Genomic DNA, 19253 nt, shown 5'->3' with positions numbered 1-19253 from the left:
TGAGGACTTGAACCACGTTCCATGGAGGAGGTCTCGCTTCCGACTGAGGGCAGGTAAGCTCGTAGCTTCGTATGAGTAGAGAAAGTTCCAGCGAGGAGGAAATGTCCATTCCTTTCAGCCTGAAGGCCAGGCTTAAGTCTGAGCGATAGCCTTTCACTGCCGAGACTGAAAGGCGCATTTCTTCCTGCAAATACACAAGAAACTCCGCTATTGCTGGAATAGTGGCATCGAGAGGAGAGATAACCCTTCCACGACACCAACCACAGAAGACTCTCCACTTCGCCTGGTAGACCCCTGCGGATGTCTTTCGCAGGTTGTTGCGAAAAGCCTCTCTCTGTGAGATGCTGGATAGTCTCCAGGCGTGAAGCCGAGGAGATGCTACGGCTTTGTGGAAGATGTTGCAGTGTGGTTGCTTGAGTAGCTCGTGTCGCGAAGGAAGTTCTCTCGGGAGTTCCGTCAGGAGCTGCAGAAGGTCCGGGAACCACTCTGCATGATGCCATAGCGGAGCTATTAAGGTCATTGACAGGTTGACTGATATTCTGGTCTTTTTGAGCACCCTTCTCATCAGAGAGAACGGTGGGAAGGCGTAAACGTCGATGTTATCCTACCGTTGTTAGAAGGCATCTTGCCAGAGTGCCTTGGGGTCCGGGACTGGGAAACAGTACAGCGGAAGTTTGAATTTCAAGGCTGTCGCGAACAGGTCCATCGTCGGGAAACCCCACAAAGTCAGGACTTTGTTGGCTACTAGAGGATCCAAAGACCACTTGGTACTCACTATCTGCGATGCTCTGCTCAGACTGCCGGCGAGCACATTGCTTTTGCCTGGAATGAAGCGAGCAGATAGTGGAATCGAGTGGACTTCGGTCCATCTCAGTATCTGTACTGCAAGATGGGATAGCTGTTGTGAAAAGGTACCTCCCTGCTTGTTGATGTAAGCCACTACCGTGGTGTTGTCGCTCATCACCACCACGGAGTGACCCGCCAGGGTCTGTTGGAACTGTTGAAGTGTCCGATATACGACCTTCATCTCTAGCAGATTTATGTGGAGGCACTTTTCTGATTCTGACCATAGGCCTGAGATCCTGTGATTCAGAATGTGGGTCTTCCACCCTTCTTTTGGGGGGACACGTGGACGTTCTCCTGGGGTCTCGCTGGCTCTGGTCGAATCCTGGAAGACGACTTCGGGATAGTCTTCGAGTCCTTCGGTTCCCTTCTAGGAGGGATGCAGGACTCCAGCAACAAAGTCTGAGGGCTCTTCTCCGCCCCAACACGGGACGATTCTCCTACTCGCAGTGGGGTTTCTCCCATTGGTACGGTGGGAGGAGGTCTCACCTCGGTAGATTCCCCTGAGGACGGAAAAGCTTCGTCCACAGGAGAATAAGAGAACGTCTGAGGGGGGGAAGGAGCCTTCCTTACGGACTTCTAAGGAGCCAGTTTGACCCTGGGAGAAGTCACCACGATCTCTACTCCTCTCTTCCTCTTCAGTGGGGTCGGAGCTGCCGTTGATCAGCAAAGGCAGGCTTAACAGCCTGGACGACAGCTCTGATAAGGGACCCAAACCATGGCTGCTTACTGACGGACACAGTGTCAGAGACTCCCGCTGGAGGGAAAGGGATCAGGCGATCCTTCAGAGTAGATACCACAGAGCCTGCCTGAAAAGAAAGGGAAGAAGATTGGTGCCTAGATCTCTCTGAAGACCTCCCCTCCTGCGAGCGCGCTGTTTTGCGCTTGCGGGGGGGACCGTGAAGAAGATGACCTGACTGCTCTCGCTCCTGAAGACTCGCTAGGAAGCTCGCGTTGCGAAACCCGGAGGGAATCGCGCTTGGGGTCGCGCTGGCGTTCGCGCAATGGAACAATCCCAGGTTCGCGCGCACGGAGATGAAAGCGCGGACGAGGGAGCGCGCGGGCGAGTGTTGGCGACCAGGAGAATGACGACGCGTAGGTGAACGACGGAGCGCAGGCGAGCGATGGCGCACAAGAGAGCTATGGCGCGCAGGGCGAGCGACTGCGCACAGGTGAGGTTGCGCGTGGGCGCGCAGGTGATCTTCGGCGAGCAGGCACGTGGGCGTGATGGAGTGAGATGGCGCGCAGGCGATGGAGCGCGCAGGCTTGCAGGCGATGGAGCGCGCGGGCTTGCAGGCGATGGAGCGCGCGGGCGTGCAGGAGATCGCTGGCGCGCAGGTGCGCGATCTGGAGAAGATAGATGGGGCACCGGACCAGCAGGCGTAGAAGTGCGTGAAGGAGACTGCTCGTGGGCGCGTAATGTCCTGTCCACCTCTGGTGCACGGTAGGTGCTGAAACCTGTGCGCGCGAAGGTGACTGCGTGCGATGGCGCAATCGCGCACAGGCGAGGGTTGACGAGAGGGCGAGTTCCAATGGCGCGCAGGTGATCGCTGGCGAGGAGGCGAAGGATGAGACTTCTTTCCTACGCTCAGATCCGAGATCGTGGGCGCGCAGGCGAGCGATGGCGCGTAGATGTGCGCAGAGGAAGTTTGCTGGCGAGCTGGAGATCGTGGGCGCGTGTGGCGCGTATCAGGATCAGGGCGCGCAGATGTGCGCTGGTGAGGAGGAGATCACTGGCGTACAGAAGATCGCTGACGCGCAGGAGAGCGCTTGCGCGCAGGTGAGCGCTGGCGAGCAGGAGCTCAATGGCGAGCAGGACAGAGCTGACATGTCAACTCTGCCATAGGAGATCGCTGGCACGTTGTTTCTGGCACAGGATGACTCTCAGCAACAGCAGGAACAGGAGAGCGCTTGCGCGCAACTGCGTACGAGCCTGCAGGAGATCGTGAGCGCACAGGTGAAACCTGGCACTTAGGGGACTTGCTCACATTGTGAGGCAAGCCCTTTTGCCCCAAAGGGACCGATGCCCGTTAGATAACGGGGTGCGAGGGCGCCCACTGTGCATCAGCTGCCACAAACGGTGAAGGAGGATCAGCAGGTCTGGCAGGCGTAGGAGATCACGAACGATCTGCAGAGAGGTCCAGTGATGCGGCTGCAACAGTCGACTCAAGTCGAGGAGGATCCTCTGCGGAGTACGGCGAGGGCGAGGAGCCAAAGAGGTGCCTCCTAACTCCCTTGTGGGGAGAAGGAAGACCTCTACGGCGAAGAGGAGGGCGAGCCTTGCGACGGATATGTCCTCTGGGAACAGGAACACCATCGTCGGTCCTCCGAAAAGGAGCCTCTGTCAGTGAACTCCCCCGAGTGCGAGAATCACATGCAGGAGAAACCGTTGGACTCAGCTCCTCCCTCGAAGGATGTTTGGAGGGGGGAACTGAGCCTTCAGCAACAAAAGGACCCAAGGCTGGGGTTTGACCCGACCTGTCGGAAGCCTCTGCCACAACAACGTCGACAATAGACAGAGGGTCAACCTCCGCTATCACCGGCGACTGTTTGATAGCTGCGCCCAACTGGATCAAGTCAAACAGGGCTTCCCTGAAGGGCGAACCCTTAAGCCCCAAGGAAGCCCAAAGCTGCAATAAATCATCATCATACACAGAAACAGATAAATCCTCCCCCGGAGGAGCAGGAGGAGCTGCCTCGCTATGGGAGGCAACTCCCTCTCCCGAACCCCGAGGTAGGTCAACAAAAGAACGGCCTACGCTACCACTCGACGGCCTCTCACAAGAGACCGATCGAGCGGGAGCTTTGGAGGAGGTTCGGGCAACGGAAGAAGAGTCCTTGGAATTTTCCTTCTTCACGGAAACCCTTGAAGGAGAAAGATCCCGCTTAGACTTCTTCTTCCATCGCCGGGAAAACCTCTCCCACTGGGAGGTAGACCACTCCCTGCACTCACTGCACACTTTATCTTTATCATACCGTTGACCTCTGCAGAACAGACACAAGGTGTGAGGGTCCGTCTCGACCACCAGGCCCACAAGGGCAGTCGGGTAAACCAGAGAGGCCAACTTCCAAACACACAACTGAAAGAAAAAGCAAAAAAGATTAAGTCTGTCAATATGCGAGGGTGAGAGCAGACACGTCTGACCATCACCCGAGCCAAAAACGAAGTGAATCAGTTCACTGGTGTGTGAGGGGGGAGGGGTAGCTAGCTAGCTAACTAGCGAGGGGGTAGTTAACCCTCGTTGAAAATCTAATGGCTAGTCATTCCGCTACACCGAAAGTAATACCCTATTTAAATAGCGTGGTTTGTATTTCGGTTACGGAACAAATCCTTCAGGGCAGTACTGAAGGCAGTGGAAGCGAGGAAGCCTTGCCCTACCCTCGAGGAGTGTAGGCCCCTCTCCCTAGCTCTGCCATCTGATGATAAAGACTGGAAGGACATCCAGTTGACTTTCTCAGTCGGGAAGTTGGAGGCTGACATAGCTGGACGCCAGTTCAGCGAAAACCTCCCCAAGCTATCCGATTTTCTACTCCGTAGAGAACAGGATACGAAGGAAAGACTGGCTGCTTCTCTCTCTCTCTTCAGGTGTCCATGGAGATAATGGCCAGGGAACAGAAGGCCCCAGACATGTTCATGGTCCTAGCCAAGACTCACTTGGCCACTCTGACAAGGGACTTTTACAGCTTTGTTAGAGCACGATGTGGGTGCAGGGAATTCGTGTTCTCGTCTGCAACTGTCAAGCACGAACCTCGGAAGTTGATTTCTTCCAACATATGGGGAAAGGATCTCTTCCCCTCTGACTTGGTCAAGGAGATCGTCGACAAGGCCGCCACGGAGAATAGGAATCTTCTCCAGAAGTGGGGTATGTCGGCAAAGAGGAAGTCTTCTCCAGATGTGGGTCCCCAGCCTAAGAAGACATCCAAAAGACTAAGGCTGCCACCTCGCCCAACAAAGCGACAACTTCCCGTGACCGCAACACCACAGTTAGTCTCGCAGGCCCAACCCACCCTCCAACTGGTGCCCTAGCAGGTGGTGACTCAGTCACCAGCCTTTACCCCAGCTTACGAAGGGCAGTCTACTACCTTTCGTGCCAGGGGCAGAGGTTCAGGAAGAGACTCCTCTAGATTTCCCTCCAGAGGGAGAGGAGGTAGGGGGGCAAGCGGTCGAGGAGGCAAGTCCTCCGGAAAAAAGAAGTAATGAGTTGCTTCCGGTAGGAGGAAGACTCCATCTCTTCCGGGATCGTTGGACCTTCGATCCCTGGGCCCACAGCATTGTCAAGAATGAACTAGGCTGGAGCTGGAAGAAATCACCACCAGCGTTTCCACAATTCTTTCAAAACACCACCCCCGTTCCCGAAGAATATGTCCGAGAACTCTTGAACAAAAGGGTGATCAAGAGAGCAAAGTCCAAGTTTCAGGGAAGGCTGTTCTGTGTTCCCAAGAAAGATTGCGACAAACTCAGAGTCATTCTGGACTTGTCTCCTATCAACAAGTTTGAGAACAACAAGTTCAAGATGCTAACCCTTCAGCATATAAGGGCCCTATTGCCCAGAAAGGCATACAGTCTCCATAGACATGGTGGACGCTTATTGGCACATCCTGATGAATCGCCAGATCATCTCCTACCTAGGATTCAGGCCTCAGAAAAAAAGCACATTTTCAGAGCCATGACCTTCGGGCTCAACATAGCCCCAAGGGTCTTCACGAAGCTTGCAGAGACTATCGTTCAACAACTACGCCTACAGGGCGTCCAGGTAATGGCCTACCTGGACGATTGGCTGGTGTGGGCAGCATCGGAAAAAGAATACCTTCAAGCATCCAAGAAAGTGATCCAATTCCTGGAATATCTAGGATTCAAGATCAACGCCAAAAAGTCTCGACTATCTCCAGCTCAAAAGTTCCAATGGCTAGGCATACATTGGGACCTACAGTCACACCGTCTCTCCATTCCGTTAAAAAAGAGGAGAGAAATAGCGTGGTCTGTCAAGAGACTCCTTAAATCCAAATGGATTTCAAGACGTCAACAGGAGCGTGTGCTCAGCTTCCTACAGTTCGCTTCGGTGACCGACCCAGTGCTAAGAGCATAGCTAAAAGATGCATCAGGAGCCTGGAGAAGATACACATCAAACGCTCGAAGAGATCTCAGAAGACCACTCCCGTCTCGGCTTCGATCACTCCTCAAGCCATGGTAGGAGGCCAGCAAGTTCAAGAGGTCAATGCCTCTACAACTGCCTCCACCCTCAGTTACCATCAACACGGATGCAACGCTGGAAGGATGGGGGTAGGTCACTCCCATGAACACAAGAGTCAAGGAACTTGGTCCTCCCTGTTCAATACATTTCACATCAACATCTTGGAGGCCATGGCAGTCTTCCTCACACTAAAGAGATTGTCACCTCGCCCCTCAGCCCACGTGCGACTAACTTTGGACAGCGATGTAGTGGTCAGATGTCTAAATCATCAAGGCTCACGATCGCATCAACTCAACCACGTGATATTAGCCATCCCCCGCCTAGCAGAGAAGAAAAGATGGTACTTATCAGCAGTTCACCTTCAAGGGTTCCACAATGTGACAGCGGACGCTCTATCCAGGATAGCTCCAATAGAGTCGGAATGGTCCCTAGACGCAGAATCATTCTCCTTCATCTTATGACAAGTCCCGGAACTGCAGATCGACCTCTTCGCAATGAGCGAAAACAAGAAACATATTTTCAATTTAAAATAAATTTTTGAATATACTTACCAGGTGGATGTATATGTAGCGAACGTCTCTGACGGTCGACAGATTAAAAAAAAAACGCGAGCAATCGCCGTGGTGGTTGCTGGGTGTGACCAATAGCGCTGACTGCTGGCCAGGTACCGCATATATTTCCCCAGGAATTCAGTTCTTCTCAGTCCGTAGGGTCTCTATCGGGAAGGAAGGGGGGGCCTTTGATTATATATATCCACCAGGTAAGTATATTCAAAAATTTATTTTAAATTGAAAATATTTTTAAATATTTAACTTAGCCGGTGGATATATATGTAGCTGATTCACACCCTTGGTGGAGGGTAGAGACCAGTATTAAAACATTAAAGGAATATAAGCTCAAGTGTTTTTGACAATTATCCAAAAAACAAACTTAAGTATATGTACCTGATAAGGAAGCTGACTCTGATGATTACTCTGCCTCATTAGTCTGCTATCCTTATGAAGCCCAGTGTTCCACTCATGGTGCTGAAAGACTTCTAGGAGCTGTTATATTTAGGTTGAACACCCCTATAACAGGACCTCATCAATACCCTTGATCTGGGCGCTCTCAAGAAACAAGTTTGACCACCCGCCAAATCAAAAGATTGCGGAAGACTTCTTAGTCTCCACGTACAACCCAAAAAATTAAAAGTTTCAAGAGAAGAAAAAGGATATTGGGATTAAGGGAATGTAGTGGTAGAACCTTCACCCACTACTGCACTCGCTGCTACGAATGGTCCCAACGTGTAGCAGTCCTCATAAAGAGTCTGGAAATTTTTTAAATCATGTGAAGCGAACACAGTTTTACTCCTCCAAAAGGTTGCGTCCATAATGCTTCTAAGGGATCTATTTTGTTTGAACGTTACTGAAGTTGCCACCGCTCTAACTTCATGAGTTTTGACTTTAAGCAATTTCAGGTCATTATCACTTAAGTGAGCCTCTCTAATTAAAAGTCTAATAAAATATGACAACGCATTTTTCGACATCGGTAAGGAAGTTTTTTAACCGAACACCATAAAGCCTCTGAATTGCCTCACAGCGTTTTGGTTCTATTTAAATAAAATTTAAAAGCTCTTACAGGGCACAAGACTCTTTCAATTTTGTTCCCAACAATTTCAGATAGACTGGGAAGTTCAAATGACTTACACCATGGACGAGATGGTCGTTCATTTTTGGCTAAAAAACCAAGTTGAAGCGAGAATACTGCTGTATTAGAGCAGAAGCCGATATTTTTGCTGAAGGCATGTACTTCACTAACTCTCTTTGCGGTAACCAAGCTCACTAAAAAGAGAGTTTTGAGTGTAAGATCTTTGAGTGATGTTGAATTCAACGGCTCAAACCTTTCAGACATAAGGAACTTAAGGACCACGTCCAAATTCCAAGCAGGAGTAGTGATCTGACGCTCCTTGGAAGTCTCAAAAGACTTGAGAAGGTCTTGAAGATCTTTATTATTAGACAGATCTGAATGTCCAAAAACTGAAGCTAACATGCTTCTGTAGCCTTTAATAGTTGAGGCAGAAAGGAAGCGATCATTTCTAAGATAAAGTAGAAAGTCTGCAATCTGTGCTACAGTGGTATTGGAAGAGGAAATAGAGGAGGACTTGCACCAGTCTCTAAATACCTCCCATTTAGATTGGTAGAACCTGATGGTAGAGGACCTTCTAGCTCTTGCGATCGCTCTAGCTGCCTCCTCTGAAAACCCTCGAGCTCTAAAGTGTCTTTCGATATTCTGAAGGCAGTTAGATGAAGTGCGGGGAGACTTTGATGAAATCTTTTTTCATGAGGCTGACGCAAGAGATCCATCCGTAACGGTAAACTTCTTGGAATGTCCACCAGCCATAGAAGTACCTCTGTGAACCATTCTCTCGACGGCCAGAGGGGAGCAACCAACGTCAACCTGGTCCCTTCGTGATAAGCGAACTTCTGAAGAACCTCGTTTAGGATCTTGAATGGTGGGAAGGCATAGATGTCTAGGTGAGACTAGTCCAGCAGGAAAGCGTCTATGTGGGCTGCCTCTGGATCTGGAACTGGAGAGCAGTAAGTTGGGAGCCTCTTTGTCAGTAAAGTCGCAAACAGATCTATGGTGGGTTGACCCCATGTCATCCATAGCTTCTCGCACATAGTCTTGTGCAACGTCCACTCCGTGAAGATGACTTGTCCTCTTCTGCTCAGGCAGTCCGCTAAGACATTCATTTCTCCTTGCACGAATTTCGTCAAAAGAGAGATGTTTCTTGCCTTTGACCAAATGAGGAGGTCCCTTGCGGTGACGAAAAGGGAGTGAGAGTGAGTCCCTCCTTGTTTTGAGATATACGCTAAGGCCGTGGTATTGTCTACATTCACCTCTACCACTTGTTCTGAACCACTCTCTCGAAACTCTTTAAAGCTAGATGGACTGCCAGAAGTTCCTTGCAGTTAATATGGAGTTTCTTCTGATCCGTGGACCAAAGACCCGAGCATTCCAGATTGTCCAGTGTCGCTCCCCAACCCAAATCCGATGCATCTGAATACAACACATGGTTTGGGTTCTTGATTGCAAGAGAAAGACCTTCTCGAAGTCTGATGTTGCTGTCCTACCAAGTCAGACATGTCTTGACTGAATTGGAGATTGGGATAGAGATCGTCTCTAAGCCCTTCTCCTTGTTCGAATGGTTTAGGTGAAATTGGAGAGGGCGAAGGTTGAGTCTCCCCAGAGAGATAAACTGCTCCAGCGATGAAAGAGTTCCCACGAGGCTCATCCAAACTCTTACTGAGCAACTGTTTTTCTCTTGCAAGTGACGGACTTTTAACAGAGCTTGTTCCATTCTTGTGGGAGACGGAAAAGCCCGAAAAACTCGACTCTATATCTCCATCCCCAAATAAAGAATAGTCTGGGATGGAGTAAGTTGTGACTTCTCTACGTTCATTATGAGACCTAGCTCCTTGGTTAGGTCTAATGTCCATTTGAGGATCTCCAGACAGCGATTTATTGACGACGCTCTGATTAGCCAGTCGTCCAAATAAAGGGAGGCTCTGATCCCTAAAAAATGTAGAAAGCTTGCTACATTTTGCATGAGCCTTGTAAAAACAAGAGGAGCAAGGCTGAGGCCGAAGCACAGTGCTCGGAACTGGTACACTACTTTCCCTTACACAAACCTCAGATATTGTTGAAAGTTTAGATGAATTGGGATGTGGAAGTATGCATCCTGAAGGTCGAGAGAGACCATCCAGTCGCTTTCCCTATTGCTGCCAAAACAGATTTGGTAGTCTCCATCGTGAACTTTGTCTTGACAATGAACACATTGAGTGCACTTACATCTCAAGTACTCCTGCAGTGAACGTGACTGCCAGTTCATTGGAGCCATCCCTTATGGCCTTGTCCATGCATGACATACTTTGTACAGCAATAACATTGTCTGCTGGAGAGACCTTCTTACTTAAGGTTCCCAGGGACCAATCCAAAAAATTAAATACTTCGAACGTTTGAAAAACTCCATTCAGGAGATGGTCTAGCTCTGAAGATGACCATAAAATCTTGGAGCGTCTCATGGCTAGACGACGAGGAGAGTCCACTAGGCTTGAGAAGTCTCCCTGGGCAGAGGCAGGTACTCCCAAGCCGAGAACTTCTCCTGTGTCATACCAGACACTCGAGTGAGAAGCTAATTTAGAAGGAGGAAAAGCAAAAGCAGAATTTCCTAAACTTCTCTTGGATTCCAACCAGTCTCCCAGTAGGCGCATGGCTCTCTTGGAAGAACGAGAGAGAACTAACTTCGTATATGAAGGAGTCGAAGAAGTCATGCCAAGAGTAAACTCAGACAGTGGAGAACGTGGCGCAGCCATTACAAAATGAGTAGGAAAAACTTCCCTAGAGATGTTCATAATCTTTTTAAAATCAAGGGATTATTGGACAACCCTAGGTTCCTCCTCTTCTGAATGAATCCCCAAAGGTACATTAGTTGAAAGGGGGTCATCGACTTCTTCTTCAGAAGGCACATCATCTGATAAATCTAAAGTCTTGCGAGGAGATTTATATTCAGAATGACGTGAAGGTAAAGCCTGACAGGCTACATCAACTTGTATATGAACAGAAGTTAAAGTTGGAGGGTTGATTTCATGTTGTGACTGCAGAGAATGTTGTTCTACTACACGTCGTGACTTAAGTGACCGATGTATAATGTCACGTAGTAACAGCGGTGACTGCTGTTCAATGCCATATCGTGACTTCGGTGACTGACGCTCGACGTCACGTCGTGTCTGCCGCTCGACGTTACGTCGTGTCTGCGGTGTCTGCCGCTCGACGTCACGTCGTGTCTGCGGTGTCTGCCGCTCGACGTCACGTCGTGTCTGCGGTGTCTGCCGCTCAACGTCACGTCGTGTCTGCGGTGTCTGCCGCTCAACGTCACGTTGTGACTGCGGTGGCTGACGTTCAAAGTCTCGGCAGGACTGCAGTGACTGCTGATCAAAGATAACACTCGACTTAACTGACTGTCGATCAAAGTTATGTCGAGATTTATGCTCTACATCTCGTTTAACAGCAAAGCTGACACTAGGGGTAACGTCAGCGTGACGTAACAAATCTCGTTTAGAAGGTTGAAAACCTGAATCACGTTTTCCAGAACCGTGACGTACAGCAAGCAAAGGGTCCTTTCGCACAGGAACAGGATCGTAATATTTCATTAAAGAAGAAAGTTTTAACTGCATATCTTGCAAAACACTTAACTTCGGATCAACCGCACTCGGAATAGATCATGACGTCGGTAACGTCTACATGAACGTCATTGCTATGAATGGGACTCTCATAATGACTACACCAAGGACGTTGATCTTGTTCTGAAGGAACTAATTTACGTTTCAACAGTCTCGAAACCTTACGCCAAGATTTCTTAAGAAAAGTGTCATCGGAAGACGAGAACTTAGTCTCTCCTGTCTTATGGTAAGGACGTGCTTGAGGAGCAACGTCTGATACCTTTGAGGGAACGTATGTTCGTTGATTAAAGCCTCTCGCTCCCTTTGGTCTTGTGACATTCCTTCTCCCAGAGGTTGGGGAGCCTGAAAGAGGTCTTGGACTGGGTAAGCGACAAGTACGAACAGACGAACCCTCCGCAACACTGAACATGTTTTTCGCACTTTCTTCACTGACATTCGTATTTTTTAATAATTTCACATTAGACATGAATAAAGTTGATTTCTATCTGAAGCAAGAAATTTTCCCTTAGATAAAAAGGTTAGATTTGCAAAATATGTCGTATAATGTAAGCTCATTGGTACATAATGTATCACACATGCAAAAATTAATAAACATATACATATATATAATAAAATGGAAATATATAAAATTAAAAAAGATCAGTGACTTGGGAGGAGACTAAAAAACTAGATCACTAAGGACTACGTTTTCTATCTGTCAATGTACAGTGCCTTGGGATGAGAACAAAAACTAGAACGTGAAGGACTACGTTTTATCCTCTCTCTGTCTCTCCCTGTACAGAGACTTGGGACGAGAGTAAATATCTGAATCGAGAAAAACAACGTTACTCACTCCCAAACTCCCCGTATAGAGGCTTGGGACGAGAATAAAGATCTGGATCGTCCCCTCTCTCTCTCTCTCTCTCTCTCTCTCTCTCTCTCTCTCTCTCTCTCTCTCTCTCTCTCTCTCTCTGTCACAAGAGAATTGGCTCACTCACTCTTCGTCAATAAAAGGTTATTTGACTAAAGGAAAATACTAATAGGACTAAGAAATTGCAAAATAACATGTACCTTTTAATTAGTATTTAAAAAAGTTAAGTTTGTAAGAAGAATGAACAAAACGTCAAAATCGATTACCACTCTCTGCAAAGTGAAACCGTGATTCTCTCTTTCTCTAACGTAACGATAGAGTGCAAACTGCGTAGCATAAATAAACTAAACGTTAGTTCATCTTTGAAAACAGCACGAAGGCTATTCAAAGGATAAATTTTAAAAGACAAAAAATAACTTAAAATATTTTCTAAAAATATTCATCTCATCAATCTATAAAAATATAAAGTATAAAAGTTGAATGGGTTCAACGTTGCTTAACTTCCTTTTCCAAGTCAGTACCGCCTACAAAGGGTAGGCATAGGTCGCTTATAAAAAATATAAGATTTATCTTGGTGATTAGTATAAATGGAAAGAGAATCGAAGAGGCCTAATAAAGGCGGGTGAGATATAAAAAATATAGAGGTAAATCTATAAATATCAACAATAATTTATAAAGTGATAAAATAATTACTAAAAACTAAAAGCATTTAACACACTTCCGTACACTGAGGGAAGGGTCGGCCATCATCTCTTTATGGAAAATCCAGAGAGAGAATAAAAACAGAAAGGGTAAAAATTTTTCTCCTTTCAAAAAAAAAGTGTTTCTTTTGAAGATCTTATTGTTTGAGAATAATCCAACACAGCGAAAGCCATAAAACCAAGAAAGAAGTACTTCACCAATTAGTTGAAAACTTTGAGGTTAAGCGCGAGCGGAACCAAGGTTGTCGTTTCAATCAACAGAGAAGAACTGAATTCCTGGGGAAATATATGCGGTACCTGGCCGGCAGGCGGCACTAGTGGTCACACCCAGCAACCATCACGGCGATCGCTCGCAAGTTTTTTTGAATCTGTCGACCGTCAGAGACGTTAGCTACATATGTATCCACCGGCTAAGTTAAATATTTAAAATTCCTCGATACATGGCCCCGTACGAGGACCCTCGTGCGGAAGCAGTAGACGCCATGTCCCTGCACTGGAACAGATGGACCAGGATTTACCTGTTCCCTCCACCCAATTTTCTGCTCAAGGTCCTCACCAAGATGAGATCCTTTCAAGGAACGGCAGCCCTAGTGGCTCCCAAGTGGCTCCGGAGCAACTGGTTCCCCCTGATTCTGGAATTACAACCGAAGCTGATTCCACTGCCGGACCCAGTTCTGTCTCAACAAGTCCAGAAGTCGACTGTCTTCGCTTCATCACAGAAAACCAGAGCCCTTCATCTCATGATTTTCTCTCCCTTGCCGTAAAGAAAAGGTTTGGAATCTCGAAGAAAAGCCTAGACTTCTTGGAGGAATATAATTCAAAATCTACCAGAAGGCAATATGAGTCAACTTGGAAGAAATGGGTAACATTTGTCAAGGCAAAGAATCCAAAGGAAATCTCGATGGATTTCTGCCTGTCCTCCTTTATCCACCTTCATGAACAAGGTTTAGCAGCCAACACGATCACTATGTGTAAATCTGCCCTGACAAGACCCTTGCTGTATGCCTTCCAAATGGACTTGTCTAACGAAATCTTTAGTAAGGTGCCGAAGGCCTGTGCTAGACTTAGACCAGTGGCCCCTCCGAGACCTATTTCACGGTGTCTTGACAAAGTGCTACATTTTGCCTCAGGCTTGGACAACGAAACTTGCCCTCTGAAAGATTTGACCCAAAAAGTTATTTTCTTGTTTGCTTTAGCCTCAGGGGCTAGAGTTAGTGAAATTGTGGCATTATCTAGGGAAGAGGGCCACATCCGCTTCGCTGACACGGGCGAGCTCACCCTCTTTCCTGACACAACGTTTCTGGCCAAGAATGAGTTACCCACAAAGAGATGGGGTCCCTGGAGAATCTGCCCTCTGAAGGAAGATACCTCTCTGTGTCCAGTGGAGAGCCTAAAGGTCTATCTTCGCAGAACTTCAGACTTCGGGGGAGGACAACTCTTTAAAGGAGAAACATCGGGGTCAAACCTGTTACTTAAACAACTACGGGAGAAGATCACCTACTTTATTCGCAGAGCGGATCCTGACAGTACACCCGTAGGTCATGATCCTAGGAAGGTTGCCTCTTCCCTGGACTTTTTCCAACTAATGGACTTTGAAAAGTCTTCGTTTCTTTTACTGGATGGAATTCATCCAAGGTGTTCTTTAAGCACTACGCGAAGCAAGTGCAAGAAGTCAAGCAATATGTGGTGGCGGCAGGTAGTGTTCTAAAACCTGCCGCTTAATGCTGCGAGGAACAGTGAATTTTATGGGACTTAAAATTCTAAATGGTGTATATGTTGGCCCTAGTGCACAATTGAGTAGTGATCGTCATCGTGATGACGATATAGACTGTTCTAATATACCAAGGTGATATAACATAGACTGAAGACTAGTGCCACATGTTTTGTACACGAGTGTATATTGAGATAATCTCAGAAAGATATTACAATTCCATACGGAAATTGAAGTGCGAGGCAAGTTTTCCTTTTCAGGTACTACAAATATTTCTGTTTATGTCAAGGGCCTATGTTATTTAACTGATTCTCAATTACAATTTTATACTATTTACATGTATGCTAAAATTTTACATTTTTTTACATGTATGCTCATCCTCATTTATTTATTCAAATGCATAATGGTTTTATGCGTCTTTTTTCGCCCTAAAACATTTTAATAAAGACTATGTGAGATTATTTTTCTACCCTCCTTCTGCATGATGTGCAGAACAATAATGCTACCTTTGTTCCTACACTTACGCAAACCTTTCCAGTGAAAGTACAACTTGTTCCAACACTTGATACAAACTCGGGCTACCGACATGCAATGAAAACTGCATGTCCCCTTAGACTGCTGGGATGGTTCAGTGTAACATGCAACTTCGAGACTTTTTCCCGAGTCTGGTTTGACTCTTCCCTGTAGGGGGCAGGAAGCACTAACATACTATATGTTAAGCGGAAACGACTATAACGGTGTTGTCATAGGTCTCTTAGGTCCTAAAGACCAAGGAAATATTGTCTGGAAGTCGAAGGCACAACTGGGAAATCCACGATACATTAATGCTCTGGTAAACTTCCTTCAGGACGACATGGCCTGAGCCCAAAAAACGGATTTTTAGCAAAGCGAAAAATCTATTTTTGGGTTAGATAGCCATGTCGTCCTGATGGACCCACCCTCCTTTCTTGGAAAGGCCTTAGCAGGCTCCCTCCCAATCTTACTGTATCTGGAGGTATTGGCTAAACGCTAAAAGGAATGAATATGGCGGGCGGATACTACGTCATCCAAGATGACAACGGGTATGACGTCATCCGATTGTCCATAACAGTAACGGAGGAGGAGAACTTTGTAACGGTTCCTCCCTTATCTTGCCACGTATTCCCTCCCGAAGTGTAAACGCTATGTGGGGTGCAGATAGCTATGTGGCATGTCAAGAATATGTCCCGTTATTATGCGATTTCCTTAAAGGCATTTTTAGGGATATTCGCGCCAGAAGTTAGAATTCTGGAGACCTTTAGTTTAATTCTCTGGGAATATCCACTGTAGTCAAATATACCCTAGGAAGCTACTGAAGGAACCTTCCATCAGGACGACATGGCTATCTCACCCAAAAATAGATTTTTTGCTTCGCTCAAAATCCGTTTTCTCACTACAGTGTACCCCTATTAAGTGTTAAGAAACAAAGGACCCCATTAGGGGGTGCTGCTGTACAGAGCAATAATAGTTACGACATTGCAGCAAGCATTACTGAATAGATCTTTGCAAATACACTTATGAATCACATATAGCCTACTACTGCCGGAACCTCCATTAACAAAGTTACAGATTCTTAAAAAAAAAAAATTCCGTTTACTCCTTATGTCTTCTTAGTACAGTACAAGCTACAGGAGTGTCTCCTTCAATTCAAAATAACACTGATTGGTGTGCTTCTGCTGTATGTTACTCGTCCAAACAGAATAAAGCCACCGTTTTATATTCTAAACCTACTTGTTATTTTTCAATATTGGAATACACAATATAATTATAGCTCTTATTTCATCATATACTACCCGATGGGGCTACCGCGCATGGCAAAAAATTTTATGCTTGCCAGAACAGAGGAGTAATGGGATAGTGTTTAATCGCAAGCAAAGTGAGCAACGGCAGAGCAAAACCCAATAGCCTAAATCATTAGCTCAATTATGAGAGGTAATTGTAATACGATGAACAATACTACAAAGAACCCCATACAAAATATTATGTAAAATCTCATATTTTCTATGTCTAAGTCCTGCCAAACAAAAGCGCCAGCGTTTCATTACTACTACTAGGTTTTCATTACGATAACTTATTTTCATGACGACTGATTTTTCCATGGTAATTGGCGGAAACAACAAAATTAAAAAAAGTTAATTTATATATCATACAAATAGATTGGTACATGGCATATTGTGGGTGTTATGAATATAAGTAATGAAGCTACCTAGTGCAAAGTTATGGTAGTCGACAAACCAGAACTCAAAAAACTATGGATTTCCACCAGAAATCAATATCAAAACTGTTCAAAACACCACAAAATAAATTGAAAAAAAGTTTTATTTTCTAAAAACAGATTATTGCACTATACTATAACTTTACCATGAAGTACAGTACAGGATCATTAAAAAAAACAATTTTGCAGTGTACACTCCCTTGCACCCTCAATATAAACTTATAAGTTGCATATATACAGTATGTCATGTTTAATATTTCAGTAAAAACCTCATTAAACGCAACCAAAAATAGGCATAAAAGTGACATTTAACCTCAGAAAACTTCAGTTGAAGGCTAAGCCTGTTGCTACCTACACTCGTCCTATAGTCACTTGATCCTACTTAACCTAAACCAAATAAATATTGCAGATTCAATACTAATTACCCTTATCCAAGGTTTTAAAATGGAACAAACCTCAAAATCTTACTGTTCTAGGGAATTTGACGATTATTCATTATTTCACAATTTGGGAAAATTACATTAGTCAGTCATCTAAATTTTAAAGAAAACGAATAAAGATAATAAGAATAAAAGAAAACGAAACTTGTATAACTAAAGTATTTCTGTAATAAATTAACTCAAGAGTTTTATACTTTTCCTAATCCTGATTTTTTAAATACCTCTTTTAATAACAAAATCCTATATAGTATGAATATAGATAAGATAATCCTTCCATCCATTGGTAATATAACGAAGGGAAGGAATTAATAGATTAAAATACCAGCTGCTACCCTTCATTGAACCTACCCAATTAGGCCCTAAGCTAGTTGAACTAAGGCAGAGTACATATACATGGAAATATATCTATCCAAAAGACATTAACACTATCCGTATACTATATAATACGCTATAGGACACCTATCAGAGATACTAAATATATTTCAATGTCTAAATTTTCTCTGGCTATGATAGGATGAAATGGAATTCTCAGTTTAATTAATATCTGTCCTACCTTCAGATATTACCCTCACACCACAATTAATTAACATATTTATTGGAGTTAGATTAATGTAGATTACTTACCCAAAGTAATTGTGTATAAAGTACACAATCATAGGCTACAAACTACAAATCGTCCGGTGTTTACCAAGTCGAAGGCCGATAATTATTTATATTCCCTATAAAATACTTAATACTAATGTACTAATCAAATATACAGAACATAATATACCTTTCAAGAATGAAATACAACGTATAAAACCGATTTTACCTCATAAATAAGTAGAAGAAAAATGGAAAACATGCAGACAATCAAAATGGCTTCCTGTGGACGAGTTTAACTTGGTAAATGGTAATGACAGATGGGTGACGTATGAGTGCCCCCTAAATCTTAAAGGAATCTTTACCAGATGAGGAAAAATCCCTACACAAAGTTCAGGATTTTCATTTCAAAATTATGTTTATTCTTTTTGTATATTTATTTTTTTCCATAAGTCTACGTGTATTTATAATAGACAGTAATTTTCATCACAAAACTGTTAAATTACTCATTCCCTCAAACAGCATTAAGGTTAAAATAATCCATTTCCCATTTTCTTTGCAGGGGGAAATTCTATTGGTTTAGGGACAATTTGTTTCAAAGCAAGTCCCTGATAGGGAGTTTTCCCCTAGGCTCTGGAAAACTCGGCTGGGTTATGACGTATTGGGTTTACATATTTTAAAAATAACTCTTTGTGTTGAGTTATTATTAAGGAAAATTAAAAAGTTTATTTAAGCAGGAATTATTATTATTATTATTATTATTATTATTATTATTATTATTATTATTATTATTAACTCGCTTTTTTACATAATGATTAAAGCTGATTTGATTCATCAGAACAATAGTGTTTTTCATTATTCATAAAAGCTGAAATATTCGCGAACTCAAAAGAAAAAAATAAGAATTCGAAAAATGGAAAAAGAAGAAAAATAGCTGTACGAGTCCATTAGGACTTTTAATTTTTTTCTTTAATGGGACTCATATTTCTTGCATACCGTTCTCAGACTTTTTTCTAATACTTTTTTTTTCTTAATGCGAAACTCGTGTTCCGTATAAATCTCGAGTTCCGAGATTTTTATTCGAATTTGTTCGAGGAGAATTTTGCGAAAGAATTTTTCTATTGAAATATAGAATTATTCTGCAGAGTAGAATTTTTTCTTTTAGATTTGAAAATTCTGTCGATAGAATATACGTTAAAATATTTTGAATTCTATTCTAATGTTTTCCTGGAAGGTTTAAGGGTTCAGAAGTCATTAAGTCTTAATAGGTTTGCTGAAGGTAATCATCTACTCCCTAGTTTGCAATTTGGTTTTCGTAAAGGCCTTGGAGCATGTGATGCCCTTCTTACAATCTCCAATGCTGTACAGAAATCCCTTGATTGTGGTCGGGAAGCTCGTATGATTGGCCTTGATTTTAGTGCTGCCTTTGACCGTGTTAATCATGAGGCCCTTGTTTTCAAACTGAAACAGTTGGGAGTG

General features: G+C 44.6%; 1 long non-coding RNA gene across 1 annotated transcript in view; it reads right to left on the bottom strand.

Moving 5' to 3' along the window:
- Positions 1 to 18102, bottom strand: part of LOC137627137 (uncharacterized) — a 34205-nt gene extending 16103 nt beyond the window's left edge. The window contains exon 1 of the long non-coding RNA XR_011041139.1: positions 18004 to 18102. This is a non-coding gene — a long non-coding RNA (uncharacterized lncRNA). The remainder of the gene's footprint in view (positions 1 to 18003) is intronic.
- Between the last annotated feature and the right edge of the window lie 1151 nt (positions 18103 to 19253).

The sequence above is a fragment of the Palaemon carinicauda genome, chromosome 34, assembly GCF_036898095.1.
Source record: "Palaemon carinicauda isolate YSFRI2023 chromosome 34, ASM3689809v2, whole genome shotgun sequence".
Classification (NCBI taxonomy): domain Eukaryota; kingdom Metazoa; phylum Arthropoda; class Malacostraca; order Decapoda; family Palaemonidae; genus Palaemon; species Palaemon carinicauda.
The sequence above is the reverse complement of the archived record's forward strand: the minus strand, read 5'-3'. Positions and strand labels throughout refer to the sequence as shown.